At 42.3% G+C, this 12,543-nt stretch overlaps 1 protein-coding gene across 1 annotated transcript in view; it reads right to left on the bottom strand.

Annotated features, from left to right (window-relative positions):
• Positions 1 to 6,752: 6,752 nt before the first annotated feature.
• The window catches only part of LOC131828735 (uncharacterized), a 32,153-nt gene continuing 26,362 nt past the window's right edge, over positions 6,753 to 12,543 (bottom strand). The window contains 1 exon segment of the mRNA XM_059169733.1: positions 6,753 to 8,994. The gene's annotated coding sequence lies outside the window, so the exon portion shown is untranslated.

Here is a 12,543-nt window from a genome sequence, read left to right as displayed (position 1 = left end):
CCAGGTGCCCCCACAATATGCATCTTTAATTTATTAGCGTGCGAACTAAAGAAATACCATGTCCCTTCACGTATAACACAAAGGTCAGACAACAGCACATTCCCATTTTCTCTTTCCACTCTTTGTGTACTGCTGTCCTACCCTCTTAAACCTAAATGCATGATAAGTTCCAATACATTATTGTCAATTTTTGTTTTAAGTGGTCAATTATCTTTTACGTAAACGTAAAATGAGGGGAAAGATGTATTTGACACTTACCTACATATCTGTCATTTCCAGCACTCTCCATTCCTTTTGGGTAGAATCAAGTTTTCATCTGGCGCAATTTTCCTTTTGTCAGCAGCACTTTCTTTGATGTTTCTTGCAGTGCAAGTTCACTGGTGGCACTTCTCATAGTTCTTATTTGACAGATTCTTTATTTTGGCTTTATCTTCGAAAAATTTTGTCACATATAAAGTACTGGGTTGACGTTTTGGGGCTTTTTTCTTTCTCTCAAGCACTCAAAAATTGTTCTCTGGTTATGGCGGCCAGCCTCCAAGATGGTCCCCAAGGTTCCTCACCTCCTGGTGCTCCCGTGTTTGTGCAGCTTTGACCCCCACTGAATCAGGGCTAACCACGTGATCAACAGAATATGACTGAAACTGCAGGGTGTCCGTCACTTTTCGGACCGGCTATCTATATGGTCAGAACATCTTGCCATGGGTTTCTTGTCCCATTCACTCTGGACACAGCTGCTCGCCATGACACGAGGCTCTCCAGCCTTCTCACCAAGTGGTCCATGTGGAGAGAGAGAAACTCGTCAGCATCAATCAGCTTGTCAGACAGGAGACTGATGCCTTGGGAGTGGACTCTCTGGCCGCAGTCCAGAAATTTCGTAAGATGCCTTCAAAGAGCTGCCTAAATGAGCCAGTCCCAAATTCCTTATGCCCCCAAACTGTGAGACATCATCTGTCTTTCTGGTGGACAGCCGCTGGTTTTGGGGTGATTTGTTAAACTGCAGTAGATACTAACACAATTTGGGGGGCTTGCATAGTTTTAAAATTCTTAATTTTAAGAATTAATTCATTCTATGTAAGGTGCCTTTTAATTTTCTTTAGGTAACTGCAGGATTTTCTTTTTGTTGTTGTTTTTCAGTAATGTGATTGTGTTGTGCCTTGGTGTTTTCTGTGTGTGTGTGTGTGTGTGTGTACCTTGCTGTTTGTTGAAACTCTCGGGTATGGGCATTTACAGTTTTGAACAAATTTGGAACACCTGTGGCCATCATTTCTTCAAACACATGTGTGTTACACTCTTAGACATCTTCCCATGTCACTCAGGGGTCAATTTTTTCCCTCATTTCTTCTTCTTTGTTTCATTTTGGATAAATTTTTGCTATATCATTCAGTTCATCAATCTTTCCTTCTGCAATATCTAATTTGATATTAACCCTATAAAATGGATATTTTATTTTTCATCTCTAGAAGTTCCATCTAGAAATTCTCACATGTTCATCTTTTCCTATAGACACTAAAACATATTGAAGATATTTATAACATCTATTTTAGTATTCTTGCCTGTTAATTCCATCATCTCTGTTATTTTTGTTATATTTCCATTAACTTATTTTCTCTTCATTGTGAATCGCATTTTTTTCCTGCTCTTTATGTTTATTCTTATGGTAATTTGGGGGGGACGATGAACATGGTGAACTTTATGTTATTGCGTGCTGGGTTTTATTGTATTTCTTTGAAGAGGGTTGGACTTCACTCTAGCATACAATTAAGCTATATGCAGATTAGATCGAGGCTTGCTTCTAAACTCCTCACTGTAAATATCTGGAGTAGGTTTTTAAAATTTAAAATCATCCCAGAGGCAGGAGCTCTCGGGGACCTTGACTGAATGCCCCCTGCATTCATCAGCATCTCTTTACTCTGGCTTTTGGGAACTTGAATGATTGATTCCTAGTCCTGTGTGAGCTCCTGACTCATCCTGCTTCAAGTTGCCTGGTAATTACTTGTTCTCCAGAAGTTAACCCTTTTGGGCCTCATGGAGTTTCAGCCACTGCCTGTGAAGACTGGTTTTCAGCCCACAATTCAAGCAGACTCCAGGCAGATTTCTGGTGCTCTTTCTCTGCAGATCGCCCTCTTCTCCAGTGCTCTACCCTGTGAATTCTGGCCCTTTCCACGTCCACAAGCCCAACCTGTCTCCTCAACTCATGGACGTTTCTGGGTCCTGCCTGGCCTCCCCTCCCTGCACTGTTCTCCAGAAACTGTCTCCAGGCTAACAGCTGAGGTAACTACAGGGCTCAACCCGTTGTCTCCCTTCTCAAAGACACCACCGTGCCGTGCTACCGGTGGTTCAATACTGAAGCTGCTGCTGCTGTTATGTTTTTGGTCCAGGGTTCTATCTGTCTGTGGTGGGAGGGTAATTCTGGAGCCTGTTAATCTCTCAGGGCCAGAAGTGGAAGTTCTAACCAAAACGTTCTTATTAAGAAAACTCTACATTTCCTTTCCAGTATTTGCATCCTCCTCTGCCAGCCTCATACATGTCATCGTTTCAATGACTGTGTTTGCAAAATTTTCTGGAAAAGCATATTTGTCACAGGTCCCCACAAAGACACCACAATCCCGATATAGAATAAGACCAACTGGATGCAGCTGAAGTTGGCGAACACTCTTGGTCTTGTGGTCGGGCCTCCCACCACACTTGTGCGCGGGGTGTCTCGATTCCAGAGGGCCCCTCAGAGGACAGGGAGGCCAGATCCTCTAATCCAAGTGACATAGTTTTAGACTCTAGGGGTGTGGTTTCCATTTGCTACACTGAATTCAGGGTTACGATCTGTCTTAAGATATGGCGCCTTTTCTATTTTATAGGACTTCGAAGCTGCCCGTTTGGCTCTGTCCAGCAATAGCAACAATGCTCCTTGCTCCAGGGAAGGGGAGCCCTGGGAGTAACCAGGAAGAGATCCTAGGTAGGATGCAGTCCTTCTACGAGTGGAAGCGACTCTTTTCCCAATGATTAACAATAATACAACGACCACCACTACCACCACTACAACAAATAGTTCACTAGTAGCAAGAATAATAAACAGAAATCATTACGAAGGATGTATGTTGAATGAATGTACTAACCAGGGTACCTTATTACTGATAGTCAATGGATGCTGGGATATGAAGGAGGGTAAAATGCTGGAGCAAGATAGACCCTTATTCCGTCTCTAAGGGTCTCCTCACTAGCTTAGGAGGGTCCATTTTATGGAATCCACTCCACTGTCTGCAGAATGTGCTCATACCGGGCTTTGGTGAACACCCAAATATGTGCATTTCCAACTTCTATTAAAAGCATTCTCCTCTCATTTCTAGCTGGTAAAAAATTAAAGCATGGTAGGTCTCAGACATAATAAGGGATTAGGTAGTTGAATGAACAAGGCAATTTCGATTTCTTATTTGTTCATTAGCTTAGGATTCTTTTTTCCCTTTTCTTTTTGTAGTTTTGCCCCATAGAGTTTCAGAGAAATTTCCTGTTTGGGGGGAAAAAGAATCCCAGAAGATTAACTCACTCATAGAGCTAAAAGATGATTTTCCTTTAAGCATTATTCAAAAGAAACTAATTATCTTTAGAGAGCTAGGAGAGTTTGCAGTGACCTCTCAGGCTGATTTTGTACAGGCTTCATAGGACGATTTTTGATTGCTAAGCTATAGTCATCTAATTTTTAATTTTAATAATTTTCTGTGAAATATTAAAACATGATTCATTGTGAAATAACATTGCAGTGGCTCCTTGGTTAGCTGAACACTGCCTTTAACATTCTTTGGCTCTATTTATTTGGTTTTGCTCCCTGTAAGTATATTGTTAAAAAGGAAAAGCTCTATTATTTGAACATATGTCAAGACCCTGATTCATCTCTGTCATCACACATGGGAAAAATTTTGAACATCACCTAGAAGGGAAACACGATGTTCTTTAAATCTAAAGAAGATAATTTTAATAAACTTGGTTCTTTCTCATAGTTTTAGACAACAAGAGAGGTTCTGGGATGGTCCTTTAAGGAACACATGGTGGATATATTAGAAAAATAGAGGGCATTCTGGAAAAGCAGGAGGCTTACTGATTACATGACATGCTTCGCTGGGTGATCACTTAATTACAAGATTAGAAAAGGGCCACACATTTTTATAAACTGGAAGTGGGGAGGGCAGAGAATACAATCTTCAGTAATAAATCAATTTAGCACTTAGAAAGAAGCTTACATTGGGGCATTGCATTGTGTCATTAGTTTGTGGTAAGGATTAAATGAATTATTACATGAAAAGTTCTTTAGACGGGCTGGTATGTAGGGAGAGTTCTGTGTGGGTCATTTCATGTAGTCACAGGGATTGGAACAATGGCTGGCTGCTTCCAAAGTTCATCCTTCATTAGGACATGGGAAGTCTGTTTCCAGAGCTGTGACCACTTGGATCATAAAACCTCACATCATTTTCTCACTAACCTGGAGACCCACGAAGCCGAAGCTGGCCATGATGGACATGATCAAGTCCCGCCATGCTAAAAAATTCCTCCGGTGATTTATCGGTATCTCACGTTGGCTACATTTTTTCCTATCTTTTCTCTCATTGTCATAGTCCTTCAAACAGACATTCAAGATGAATAAAGAGGGAAAAATGGTGAGAAGTAATTAAAGAAAGCAAGTAAGATTATGTGCTTTTGTTTAAGAAAAGACCTAGAATTGTATCTCGTAAATTTTCATATATAATGTCTCACTATAATTAATATCCATATTATAATTAACATTATGTTATAATTAATACCTCCAGTTGCAGGTTTTAGTTCCTCTTTGGCCCAAGAGTTATGTAAACAAATGTTCCTTCTTTACACAGCATGTCTTCCTTCTCTCTCTCTCCCCTCCTTCTTTCCATTTTTTTCCTTTTAAAATTTCTAACTAATTGGAGATTTGCTTTTTTTCCAATGAGTCTTTTTGTTGTTGTTAAGATTTTATTTATTTATTTATTTGACAGAGAGAGAGAGAGAGAGTATGTACAAGCAGGTGCACTGCGGAGTGAGTGGGAGAAGCCAACTGGCTGATAAGCAGGGAGCCCCGTGTGGGGCTCCATCCCCAGACCTTGAGATCATGACCTGAGCCGAAGCCAGACACTTAACCAAGAGACGCCTAGGCACCTCTTTTAATGATTATTTCTAATTTATTTCTGCATTATGGTCAGATAGGGGCTGTACCATTTCAGTGGTTTGAAATTGTCCAGACTTCTGTTACCGTCCAACACTCGGTAAGATTCTGTGCATATACCATGGCAGCGTGGAAGAGAGCCGTACTCTCAACAAATGTGGCATGTATGAAGACATGTAAGTGATTTTATTATTGAATATTTTTATTGACCTAATCTTTTAAGAATGCACTAATTACGTTAATTTCTTCAAATCTGCAGTCATCTATTTTTAAACTTCTAAATGATACTCATTATGGCATGTTACTGGGCACATCAATTTATGACCCATAACATTCCTTGTGAATTTGCACTTTTTAACAAAAATGATTCTGTTCTCTTTCATGTTTTTTTCCTTAAGTTCTACTTTGATGTTTGCATTGTTAACTTTTTTTTTTGCAGTGAATTTTTACATAATGTATCTTTATTCCACTGTTTATCTTAACTTTTCTGAGTTACTTTTGAGTATATCTCTTCACACACAACGTAGAGTTGGATTTTGTTTTCTGACCCAATTAAAATTTGCTTCTTTTAATAATGAGATTATTTCCTTCACATTTATTTTTATAAGATCGGTTTATTACTTCTTTTATTTCACGTTTCTGTCTTTTCGCTGCTTCTGTTGTCTATCTTGATACAGTCAATGTTTGTGGTTTTTTCCTCTTTAATTTTCTTCCAGTAATTTTGTGGATTAAAGCCCATATTTAGTCTCACCATTGATGTCTTCTAAATCCTAAGGTATAAACTTTCTCAGGTTACTAAAATGAAATAATATCTAATGACTGAGAGCTATTAAGATGAAGACTTTATCAGAGAGAATATTTCTTTCCATTTCACAGGTTTTTCTTGGTATCCTCTGGGAGTTCTTCCTGGATGATTGCTGAATTGTTAAAATAGTAGTGTTTTAGAATTTATGATTTCTTTCTTTTCAGGATTTATTTATTTAGGCAGAGAGAGAGAGAGAGAGAGGGAGACAGTATGAGTAGGGGGAGGGGCAGAGGGAGCGGAATGGAAGGAGGGGAGGTGGTCTTGATGGATCAGGAGATCACGATCTGAGCCCAAACCAAGAGTTGGACCTTTAACCGACAGAGGCACCCAGGCGCCCCTAGAATTGATTGTTTCTACTTTAAAGAATTACGATGTGGATGGAACTAGAGGGTTATCATGCTAAGCGAACTAAGTCAACCAGAGAAAGACAATTATCATATGATCTCACTGATATGAAGAATCTGAGGGGCAGGGTGGGGGTTGTGGGGGGAGTGAGAGAAGAATGAAACAAGATGGGACCCGGGAGGGAGACAAACCATAAGAGACTCTTCATCTCAGGAAACACACTGAAGGTTGCTGGGGTGCGGGTGTGTGTGTGTGGAGAGGGTGGTTGGGTTATGGACACTGGGGAGGTTATGTGCTATGGTGAGTGCTGTGAAGTGTGTAAGCCTGACAATTCACAGACCTGTACCCCTGGGGCTAATAATACAATATGTGTTAATTAAAAAAAAGAAGAGCACTGAGTAATGTATAGAGTTGTTGAATCACTCTATTGTACACCTGAAATTAATGGAACACTGTACATAAACTGTACCTGGAATTAAAATTAAAAACTTAATAAAGGTAAAAAAGGAGACATAAAAAAAATGATGGGATTCCCTTTACTTCTGGCATTGAATGTTGCAGAGAAGATGTCTGACTCCAGTCTGGTTTTTTTGTTTTGCTTTGTTCTGATTTTTCATCTTCGCATAGATAACGAGAGTGCTGGGTGTTGGATAAGGTTATGAGCTGGATTGTTCCGCAGCCTCACGAGGGTGGGAAGAGAATGGGGTCACACGTGGTTGAGGAAGGGAGGGGACGGAGGTGTGTCATGGAAGTTGTGTTTCCACTCTTTGCTGAAATCATGGCAGATAGTTTACACTCGTTTTTTTTTTTTTTTTTTTTTTTTTTTTTTTTTGTTCAGTCTCCAAGTACAGACGATGGACACAGCTTTCTCTGAGATCTTCCCTGGGGCTTTTACCCACCGAACTGGGAGAGTGACTTGTCATTGTGATGGATGTCCCTTTACGCAGAGTGTCCCAAATATCTCTAATTGGGGAGTGCACTTTGATTCATCAGGAGGAAGCGGTCCGGTGGAGAAAATTCTGGATGAGAGAAAACAGATCTGGCAGAATCCCCTCAGTGCTCTGACGTGACTACATGCCGTGGTTCATTCCTATAGACAAAGTGTCCTCATGGGAGTGGTCTTCCTCTTTCTCATGGTCATTTTTGCCCTTTCAGGAGGGGGTTGAGGGTCCTGCCTTCTTCCCCAACTTAGGAAGGTTCCTTCTCCGTGGCAGAAGGGATGGGGGCTGCCGTCAAGAAGACGAGGAGGCCGCGAGTGGAGTCGCTGTGAGGGTTTCCATTATCCCCCCTGGTTTGCTTTTCTGCCCGGGTCCTGCCACCTCTGTCCCAGAGGTTGCTCAGCTTTGCCTCTCGCTCTCACCCTCCTTCTCCGGGGTTGCTGGAGAGATCTGCCAAGACCTGTGGTGCTTCCTGCGGTCAGGACCGCCTCCAGCGGGGGAGAACCACCGGCTTCCAGGGAGATCTTTTGATCCTATTTCTCCTTGACTTTACAGATCAGATAATCCTCTCTGGGCGACATCTCGCTTTCAGCATGGAGGACTTGGTTCTGGTATTAAATTTTGTCCATTTCTGGGAGGAAGGGTTTGAAACTCATTCCAGTATCACCTTCCCTAGAATTGCGAAGATTAGAGAGAACATTTTTTGAAAAAAAAAAAAAAAATCATTCACAGCTCATCTCCTTCTTGAGAGCCAGAACGATTCCTTTGAGAATTCTTTTTTTTCTGGTTCCCTTCAGCAAGGTGGCCTTAGCTCATGCAGTTTTCAACTGATTCAAGTCAGCTTCTATCCCCCCAACTTGGAGGCGCTCCTTTGTTTTGAAGAGTAAATATTTGACTGCTAAGTAAATGCCTTCAGCGGCAATAATGACTTCACTTGAGCAGAAGACAACAATCAAGTCGAGAGAATACACGCTGGCTGATGATCAAAAAATCTGTGGCCTTTAGGGCTGTCACTTAGGATTGCAAACTCACTCCGATGCCAAATCCTAAGATCCGTCCTCTGATTAGTCCAGATGGAAGAGGTCTGTAGGACATGGAATCTGCAGGGTCCTGTAGATTATCACCTTCCAATCAAACACAATCCACTGGCACATAATTATGACTTTTAATCTGATGAACTATGAGGGAACACTCTGTCTCCTTGCAAACCAATTGCTTCCTTACAAATGCTGGATTTTTGGATCACTCTGCTTTTTTTACAATCACAGGGTGACCTCTCTGGCTACCGTAAAAATGCCAACAAAGATTTTCTGTGAGGACAATATCTGATTTTGAATTTTTTTGCTGGTCTGGAGCACGTGTGGACACCCCTGAGATATTCAACAGCATAGTGAGGGACAGAGCCATCCTGAACAAGTACAGCGGTGAGCTGGGGGGGTTTTCCAGAAGGCCATGACGCGGAGTCCTCCGTCACTCCTGCCACCACCCAGCCTACATATGTCTGTTCTACAACGTGTTTGATTTTCAGGGTGACTGCAGGCCTTCCAGAAAAACAAACAAACATCTCAAGTGTGTCTCACGATTCCCGGTTTCAGGATTCCTCTGGCCTTGAAGCAGCCCAGGGGGCTCTTCCCCAGGACCCAGGTGAGCCTTTCTTACCTGGGCCACGGAAAGGCTTCTCCCTTTTTGAGGCTTGTCATCCACAGTGCTCTAACCACGACCTCTCTGGAGCGGCGGGTGCGGGCCTGACGGAAAGGAGAGCAGCACGTGAGTAGGAGTAGGCGTGCAAGCAAGCGTGTTTCACACCCCGGGTCACCTGGAGGGTGGCTGACAGAGGTCCGAGCCGTCAAGCACTGCGACCAGCTTCATTCCAGATGCCTCCCACTCACTGCCAGACACAACTTATTTTTTGTGGATTATCTCTGGCCAAATGTTATCTCCCTGGCTTTCCTGTGCCCTTGAGGGTGCTCCTGGGCATTTCCCACCCCCCCCCCCAACCATCTATCAGATAATGATTACATAAAAAAGCAAACAAGTCTTAAATAAACCTGGGAAAATAAAGCTACTGCAAATAACTTGCTTTTGGAATACAAAAGCAATACGAAAGATTTTCGGATCGTCTTTGCTGCCATACATTACAGCGAGCACAGAGCATGAGATGATTTGAACATTCTGTCTCTAATTCCTCAGCCCTGAGTCCTCAAATAAATCCCTTACTGAAAGGATTTCATGTTCCAGCAATCACATTTCGGCTGCTCTCAACACGGCACCTTAGCTGTTTTCCTGAGTGTTACCTTTTAACTATTTCCACCACATGAGACAGAGATTTTTTGAATGTTATATACTTACATTATCTTTCTGAAGCATTTTTCCCCCTAGAAAAATGTATGCATTCTAATTTATCAGGTAAAGCATTAAAGGTGGTGTCCTGATTTAGAACATTTCCATCTCTCTCTGACATTTAGTAAGCTGTTAGCGACAACTGATGAGGGAGCTTACTGTCTTCAAGTTACATCAGTTATATAGTGCACGGAATGAGAATATATTAAGCTTATTTTTAGAATGTTCCCTCTTATAAACGCATCCAGACGTCATAGAGACTTAGCAGCCCCAGTAACGTGGGAAGTGAACTTGTCAGATATCACTCCCTTCGCAGGTCAGGTCCAATTGAAACTTAGAAAGGGAAGTAGGGGACCACTGAAGAAAATTCCAAGTGATTCAAGTAGCAGTATTTATAAACCTCTGAGTCAGTGGTGATTCAGCGCCAAAGCAGAGTGCTAAGGACACTGTTTAAAGAGACAGTGGTGTGAATTTAAGGCTCGGACCACCTGTGGTTCGTATTTGTGGGTATTTGGTGGTATGAGTAGGCAAAACATTTGGCACAAAACCGTTTCACTCCAGGCTCATTTGTGTAATTCTTCACAGACTTGAAAAGCAAATTTAAACTCTTCCTCCCCATCATTTTTTTTTTAAATAATTCAAGCAGAAAAGGAGGTATCTTGTGAAAGTTCATTTAAAATTAAAACTGGAAGTCTCACTGGATTTTTAAAGCACAGGACTGGCATTTCTTGAGTATTTCACACCAGATACACCACAATTATGTGTTGGTCCCATAATACCCATTTTACAGATGTGAAACTCGACTTTGAGAGATTTCAAACTTGCTGAAAGCAACACAGCTAATAAGTAATTTTCAGTCGTGATTTAAACTCAGATACTTGCTGTCAGACCAAAATTCCCTAAACCGCGCTGTCTCCTGCGGTAGAAAGAAGCAAAGCGCCATGTCGAATGAGCCAAACTTCCAAACTCAACTTGGGTTTAGAGTAAACTCTAACCATGTTAACCACTAAATGATGGAGATAAAACATCAGAAATCATTTTCGAAATTTTGGAAGATAAAAGTATAATGTAAATGAGACGGTACCTGTCTGTCTTTGGATTGATCCTGGTAAAATTATAACTGCCAATTTTCATCCTTTTTCCTTTTGAATGTTGAAGACAGATTCAGGGCAACTTTGTCATATTAGTGATGATCGCTCTATGTGTATCTGACAATTTTCCTTCCAGAATGATGTTGGATTATGACGAGTTTCCTAAGTGGAATATGTGGGGGACCACGTATTCAGGTTTTTGACATCAGTTGGTCATGTGGGGACAGACTCCTGCAGAGATTTTAAAAGGGCCGGAAGCATGCGATGCTTAACAATGTAGCGTGTTCTTCCGGCCTCCCGCGGCAGGACTGTGATGGGGCCCCCGTCCCACCAGAGTAAATCTGGCTCCTTGAATGACTGGACCCTTTCCATGGCTGGCCAAGGTGTGTGTGCAAGCGGTACAAAGCAACCGCAGAAACGTTATATCCTTGGGGCACGGACAGCCCTTAGAGCTATAGAAAGGAAACCATGCAGAACGGGAAGGTCCCCAAAGACTGGGATTCATAGAGCAATACATCTTACACCCATCCATACATTAATTTATCTGGGGGCCATAGGGCTGTCAATCTTTTATTATTCAACTAAATTGTTAAGAAGAAAAAAAAAAAAAACAAAACCTTGTCATCATTTCAGAAATGAAAGGCCACTTTAAAGACAAAACAAGGAAGGAGCTGAGATGGGAGAGAACAGCCTTCTGAATGGAGTAGGTTTACCTTCCCTAAAAACTCACTATCTGGCGCTTAGCTCTAATTTTGGCCTCCACCTGTCGCGAACTAAGTCATGGGTCAGCACGAACTGTTGCCAGACAAACCTGGACAGTGAAGGGTCTGGAAGCCACACACAAGTCCTAGAACTTTGGCTCACTCACCAGACCTGAGGGAAGTCTGGAAAAAGTGCCCTAAAAAGAAAAAAAAAAAAAAAAAAAAAAAAAGCCCAGAACAGGGTCTTATGCATACGGTGTGCTCGAAAAGTGTTCATTGTCGCAACTGAAGAAAGCTGAGGAAAGGCAGACAGGGAGCACCCCAGGGCTCCCTTGAGGATGCCCACTCCCCTCAGTGCACTGCTGGGAGGCATGGGGGTGGGGCTGCAGCATGAAGGTCAAAGCCCTCCCCTCAGGCACCAGCCCGTCAGCCCCAAGGCCCAGACTGAGGCCATGCTGCTCACAGTGACTGAGCATTCCCTCAGGAGCCCCCACGCCATCCTCTGCCTCAACAGGCCTTGGGATCCTCTGGCTGGGACCTTCCGTAGGGTCCTGCAGAGATCACCAGCTTTCAAGATAAGCAGACCTGGCTGGAATCTTATTAACATCTACAGACGTTCTTCTCCTCAGACTAATGGCGCCTGAGGACCTACATTAAAACATGAACAGGCCAACTGCATTGAACACAGGCGTAAACAAAAATAGAAAGTTTATGTACTAAAAGCAGTTATTAAAATACCCCACTAAAAATCAGGGCTTATGCCTTATTTAAAAAAAAAATATTTTTATATCTCCATTCATTTTGAATGTCAGTCTTGCTGGATCAAGTATTCTTGGCTGCACGTTCTTTTCGTTTAGTTTCCTGAATACTTCTCGCCAGCCCTTTCTGGCTTGCCAGGTCTCTGTGGACAGGTCTGTCATTATTCTGACGGGCTTTCCTCTGTACATAAGGAATCTCTTCGCCCTAGCTGCTTTCAAGAGCTCCTGTCTAAAATTACGATTCATCATTTTCACAAGAGGTCTTTCTAGATTCTATGATCTTGGGGGCGGACCTTTCTGCCTCTAGGACACAAACGCTGGGTGCATTTGCCGGACTGGGAAAATTTTCGTGGAGAATTTGTTCAACTGTATCTTCTAGTCTTCCTTCTTTCTCCTCCCCCTCA

The sequence above is a fragment of the Mustela lutreola genome, chromosome 1 (genome assembly GCF_030435805.1).
Source record: "Mustela lutreola isolate mMusLut2 chromosome 1, mMusLut2.pri, whole genome shotgun sequence".
NCBI classification, from domain to species: domain Eukaryota; kingdom Metazoa; phylum Chordata; class Mammalia; order Carnivora; family Mustelidae; genus Mustela; species Mustela lutreola.
The sequence above is the reverse complement of the archived record's forward strand: the minus strand, read 5'-3'. Positions and strand labels throughout refer to the sequence as shown.